General features: G+C 35.4%; 1 non-coding gene across 1 annotated transcript; it reads left to right on the forward strand.

The window, feature by feature from the left end:
* The first annotated feature begins 682 nt into the window (after positions 1-682).
* Positions 683-786, forward strand: LOC130984376 (small nucleolar RNA R71). Its single transcript, XR_009088315.1, has one exon. It is a non-coding gene; the product is annotated as a small nucleolar RNA R71 (small nucleolar RNA).
* The last annotated feature ends 5,703 nt before the right edge of the window (positions 787-6,489 follow it).

Here is a 6,489-nt window from a genome sequence, read left to right on the forward strand (position 1 = left end):
GCTGAATGCCAAGTTATTTGGTAATGAGACTTGGGAAAGTGAACCTCCCTTGCTCATTAATGAACTGGATACTTGGATTCAGAAAATTCTACCTCAAAAGAAACAAGATCCTGGCAAGTTCTTAATACCCTGTACCATAGGCACCATGATCTTTGAAAAAGCTCTGTGTGATCTGGGGTCAGGGATGAATCTTATGCCACTCTCTGTAATGGAGAAACTGGGGATCATTGAGGTACAGCCTGCCTTGTTCTCATTACAACTGGCGGACAAGTCATTGAGACAAGCTTATGGAATAGTAGAGGACGTGCTAGTAAAGGTTGAAGGCCTTTACATCCCTGCTAATTTCATAATCTTAGACACTAGGAAGGAAGAGGACGATTGCATCATCCTTGGGAGACCTTTCCTAGCCACAGCAGAAGCTGTGATAGATGTCAATAGAGGTGAATTAGTCCTTCAATTGAATGGGGACTACCTTGTGTTTAAGGCACATGGTCATCCCTCTGTGACAAAAGAGAGTAAGCATGAAGAGCTTCTCTCAGTTCATACATGAATTGGTTATTTGCAACCATGTCAATAAGTTCTCTTTAGGTGAATGGATCCACCTGCAGAATGGTCCAATGACATCTTAGAGAACTCAGATAGACCATAATAGAATATATCTATCATGGTCCATTCTGAAAACATGTCAGAAGGACATCTTTTGGTCATCTGTTTGTATCTTTCCCAAGCTTCATAGAGGGATTCATCATCCTTTTGTTTGAAGGTCTGAACATCCACTCTAAGCTTGCTCAGCTTTTGAGGAGGAAAGAACTTAGCCAAGAAGGCCGTGACCAGCTTATCCCAGGAGTCCAGGCTATCTTTAGGTTGTGAATCCAACCATGTTCTAGCTTTGTCTCTTACAGCAAAAGGAAAAAGTATGAGCCTGTAGACTTCAGGATCTACTCCATTTGTCTTTACAATCTCACAGATCTACAAGAACTCAGTTAAAAACTGATAGGGATCTTCTGATGGAAGTCCATGAAACTTGCAGTTTTGTTGCATTAAAGCAACTAGTTGAGGTTTCAGCTCAAAATTGTTTGCCCCAATGGTAGGGATTGAGATGCTTCTTCCATCAAACTTGGAAGTAGGTGTAGTATAATCACCAAGCATCTTCCTTGCATTATTGTTGTTAGGTTCGGCTGCCATGTCTTTTTCCTTGTTCAAAAATTTCAGTAAGGTTGTCTCTGAATTGTTGTAATTTAGTTTCTCTTAGTTTCTTCTTCAGAGTCCTTTTAGGTTCTGGATCAGCTTCAACAAGAATGCCTTTTTCCTTGTTCCTGCTCATATGAAAGAGAAGAGGAAAAGAAAAGGAAGAGGAATCCTCTATGTCACAGTAAAGAGGATCCTTATTATTAGTAGAAAAAGAAAGGGGATAATGGAAGGAGAGGGATGAATAGTCTATATAAAGAGTAAGGATAGGGGAGGTGATAAGAGATGAAGAGAAGTGTTAGTAAATAAATAAATAAATAGAAGAAGATGAGAGAGGGATTTTCGAAAATATTTTTGAAAAGGAGTTAGTAATTTCGAAAATTAAAGATGAATTAAAATTAAAATTAAAATTTGAAACAATTAGTTAATTAAAAAGAATTTTTGAAAGAGGGGTGAGATATTTTCAAAAATTAGAGAGGAAAGAGTAGTTAGGTGGTTTTGAAAAAGATAAGAAACAAACAAAAAGTTAATTAGTTAGTTGAAATAGATATTAAAATCAAATTTGAAAAGATAAGAAGATAAGAAGTTAGATAAGATATTTTAAAATCAAATTTTTGAAAAAGATATAATTTTGAAAAAGATATGATAAAAAAAATAAGATAAGATATGATAAAAAGATATGGTTGAAAAAGATTTAATTTTTAAAATTTAAAATTAATTACTTCACTAACAAGAAACTTCAAGATAAGATTCTAGAACTTAAAGATTGAACCTTTCTTAACAAGAAAGTAACAAACTTCATATTTTTGAATCAATCACATTAATTGTTAGTGTAATTTCAAAAATATGATATAAAGATAAGAAAAATATTTTTTTTTGGATAATATTTTTGAATTTTCGAAAAAATAGTAAAAAAAAATGAAAAAGATATGATTTTTGAAAAAGATTTTGAAAAGATAAGATTTTTAAAATTGAAAATTTGACTTGACTTGTAAGAAACAACTAATTTTGAAAATTTTTTGACTAAGTCAACTAAAATTTTCGAAAAGTATGAGAAAAATAAGGAAAAGATATTTTTTTTATTTTTTGAAATTTTAATGATGAGAGAGAAAAACATAAAAATGACCAAAAACATGAAAATCTTGGATCAAAACACATGATGCATGCAAGAACACTATGAATGTCAAGATGAACACCAAGAACACTTTGAAGATCATGATGAACATCAAGAACATAATTTTGAAAAAAATTTTGATGCAAAGAAAGCATGCAAGACACCAAACTTGGAAATCCTTAAAGCATGGACTCTAACAAACGAAAAATGCAAATGAAAAACAACAAACAACACAAAACAAGAAAACATCAAGATCAAACAAGAAGACTTACCAAGAACAACTTGAAGATCATGAAGAACACTATGAATGCATGAATTTTCGAAAAATGCAAGAAATATATTTTTAAAACATGCAATTGACACCAAACTTAATAATTGACTCAAGACTCAAACAAGAAACATAAAATATTTTTTATTTTTATGATTTTATTAATTTTTTTTCGAAAAATATTATTTAGAAAAACGAAAATAAATAAAAAATTTTTGAAAAATTTTGAAAAGAAAATTACCTAATCTGAGCAACAAGATGAACCGTTAGTTGTCCAAACTCGAACAATCCCCGGCAACGGCGCCAAAAACTTGGTGGACGAAATTGTGATTCGTACTCTTTGTACTTGTATGAAGTTTAATTCGAGATAATAGCTCTTTACTATGTGTGGTCACAACTCCGTTCAACTAACCAGCAAGTGTACTGGGTCGTCCAAGTAATAAACCTTACGTGAGTAAGGGTCGATTCCACAGAGATTGTTGGTATGAAGCAAGCTATGGTCATCTTGTAAATCTCAGTCAGGCAGATTTAAATAAATTATGGAATTTGGAAAATCAAATAATAGTAAATAAACATAAAATAAAGATAAAGTTACTCATGTATTTCCATGGTGGGAATTTCAGATAGGTGTATGGAGATGCTGTGCTCCTCCTGAATCTCTGCTTTGCTACTGCTTCATCCAATCCTTCTTACTCCTTTCTATGGCAAACTGTATGTAGGGCATCACCGTTGTCAATGGCTACATCCCATCCTCTCAGTGAAAAAGTTCCAAATGCTCTGTCACAGCACGGCTAATCATCTGTCGGTTCTCAATCAGGTTGGAATAGAATCCCTTGATTCTTTTGCGTCTGTCACTAACGCCCAGCCTTCAGGAGTTTGAAGCCCGTCACAGTCATTCAATCCCAGAATCCTACTCGGAATACCACAGACAAGGTTTAGACTTTCCGGATTCTCATGAATGCCGCCATCAATTCTAGCTTATACCACGAAGATTCTGATTAAGGAATCCAAGAGATATGCGCCCCGTCTAAGGTAGAACGGAAGTGGTTGTCAATCACGCGCGTTCATAGGTGAGAATGATGATGAGTATCACGGATCATCACATTCATCAAGTTAAAGTGCAACGAATATCTTAGAACAGGAATAAATCGAATTGAATAGAAAATAGTAGTAATTGCATTGAAACTTGAGGTACAGCAGAGCTCCACACCCTTAATCTATGGTGTGTAGAAACTCCACCGTTGAAAATACATAAGTGAAAGGTTCAGGCATGGCCGAATGGCCAGCCACCAAAACGTGATCAATAGCCTCCTAAGATGAAGAATAAAACAAAACTGAGACCAATGATGTCTAGTACAATAGTAAATTATCCTATTTATACTAGACTAGCTAATAGGGTTTATATGAGTAAGTAATTGATGCATAAATCCACTTCCGGGGCCCACTTGGTGTGTGTTTGGGCTGAGCTTGATCTATCCACGAGCTGAGGCTTCCTTTGGAGTTGAACGCCAAGTTGTAACGTGTTTTGGGCGTTCAACTCCGGGTCATGACGTGTTTCTGGCGTTTTACTCCAGACAGCAACATGGAACTGGCGTTGAGCGCCAGTTTACGTCGTCAATTCCCGAATAAAGTATGGACTATTATATATTGCTGGAAAGCTCTGGATGTCTACTTTCCACGCCATTGAGAGCGCGCCATTTGGAGTTCTGTAGCTCCAGAAAATCCATTTCGAGTGCAGGGAGGTCAGATTCCAACAGCATCAACAGTCCTTTGTCAGCCTCCTATCAGAGTTTTGCTCAAGTCCCTCAATTTCAGCCAGAAATTACCTGAAATCACAAAAAAAACACACAAACTCATAGTAAACTCCAGAAATGTGAATTTAACATAAAAACTAATGAAAACATCCCTAAAAGTAGCTTGAACTTACTAAAAACTACCTAAAAACAATGCCAAAAAGCGTATAAATTATCCGCTCATCAATAGTCCATAAAAGACATGATCAATAGTAGAATTCAGTGATTGGATGATGATGATCAGATTTTTGACGGTTTAGAATTTACAAATGAATTCTCGTTGCAAGTATAGTTTTTAAACCAATCACTAATCCTTTCATACAAAAAGTTATTTGTCACTAAAACAAACCCTAAAATTTATAAACCATAGTATTCAAACCTCAGGTTGTTCTCCCTAGGAATTACAATAAAGTGTCTTGTTATTGGTTGTGAGTTATTTTGGGGTTTTGATAAGAAGCATGAAAGATAAATGACAAGAAAGTAAACTAAGGCCTAAAAAGCTCTTGGCAAGGGTTGGTGGTCAAGGATCTCTATCCTAATCACTAACCACAATATGAGAATTGGCAAGGATTAATCTCATTAAATCATCCTCTAACTAGTAGTAAAGGAAAGTCAAATGAGCTATATCAGTCCTAGTCCATAAGTCCTAACTCTCCACTAATTCAATTAGTGAGAACTAGAGTCAATGGATCCCAATCATCAACTACTTGGACATTAGTAACTCAAGAGGTCCTAAGTTACCTTTCCAAGCCAAGAGTATAAAATTCTACTCTAAAATCCAACCAAGCATTTCATCAAACACTTGAAAGGCATAAAAGGAAAGCATAGTAAAATTGCAAGAAAAGTAAATCTACACTACTCAATTGCAAGGAACTAAACAACAACAAATCAAATGAACACAATTATTATGAATTACCTCTAATTGAATTGAAAGAGAATATGAGGAACAAAAGTAGATCTACAACAAAGTATAAGAACAACATAAAGGAAATTACAACAAAAGAATAGAGGAAGATGAATGTAACAACAAAGAATTGAAAGGTAGAAGTAGAAGAAAATGAATTAAAACCTAGATCTAAGAACTAAACCTAATCCTAATCCTAATCCTAGAGAGAAGTGAGAGCTTCTCTCTCTAGAAACTAACTCTAACTACTAAACTATGACTAATTGGTTAAAAGTATGTAAAATATGTTGATTCCCCCTTCAATCCTTGGCTTAAATAGCATCAGAAATGAGTTGGATTGGGCCCACAAGACTTCTAAAATCGCTGGCCACGTGTTGCATTAAGTGGGTCATGTGCCACCATCGGCGCGTCCGCGTACCGTGCGCGTGCGTGCCCCTATGCGCGATGCAACTATGGCAAATCTTATATCGTTTCGAAGCTCCGGATGTTAGCTTTCTAACCCAACTAGAACCGCATCATTTGGACCTTTGTAGCTCATGTTATGATCGTTTAAGTGTGAAGAGGTCGGCTTGACAGCTTTTTGGTTCTTTCATTTCTTCATGAGTTCTCCAACTTTTCATGCTTTCTTTCTTCATTCCCTTGATCCAATCTTTGCCTCCTAAACCTTAAATCACTTAACAAATATATCAAGGCATCTAATAGAATCAAGGTGAATTAAATTTAGCTATTTTGAGTCCTAAAAAGCATGTTTTCACTCTTAAGCACAATTAAGGGAGAAGTTATAAAACCATGCTATTTCATTGAATAAATGTGGGTAAAAGGTGATAAAATCCCCAAAAATCAATATAAGATAAACCCTACAAATGGGGTTTATCAACCTCCCCACACTTAAACCAAGCATGTCCTCATGCTTAAGCCAAGAGAGAAACAAAGGGTATCAACATTTATTCAATGTAAATAAACTATATGCAACCTAAACTATATGCAACTAAATGCAAAATGGTTTTACCTACTTGGTTAAAAATAAATCAATCCTCCAAGTGCATGTATAAACGGGTAGGGCTAAGGTCATATGACGATTCATGAATCCTACCAATTCAAGTATGGAAATGAAGTTCAAATAGACTTGCAAAAAGAATGCTCATGAAAGCCGGGAATCAAGGAGTTGAGCATCGAACCCTCACCGGAAGTGTTTGCACTCTAGTCACTCGGTGTTTGGGGT

Source organism: Arachis stenosperma, chromosome 5 (assembly GCF_014773155.1).
Source record: "Arachis stenosperma cultivar V10309 chromosome 5, arast.V10309.gnm1.PFL2, whole genome shotgun sequence".
Taxonomy (NCBI): domain Eukaryota; kingdom Viridiplantae; phylum Streptophyta; class Magnoliopsida; order Fabales; family Fabaceae; genus Arachis; species Arachis stenosperma.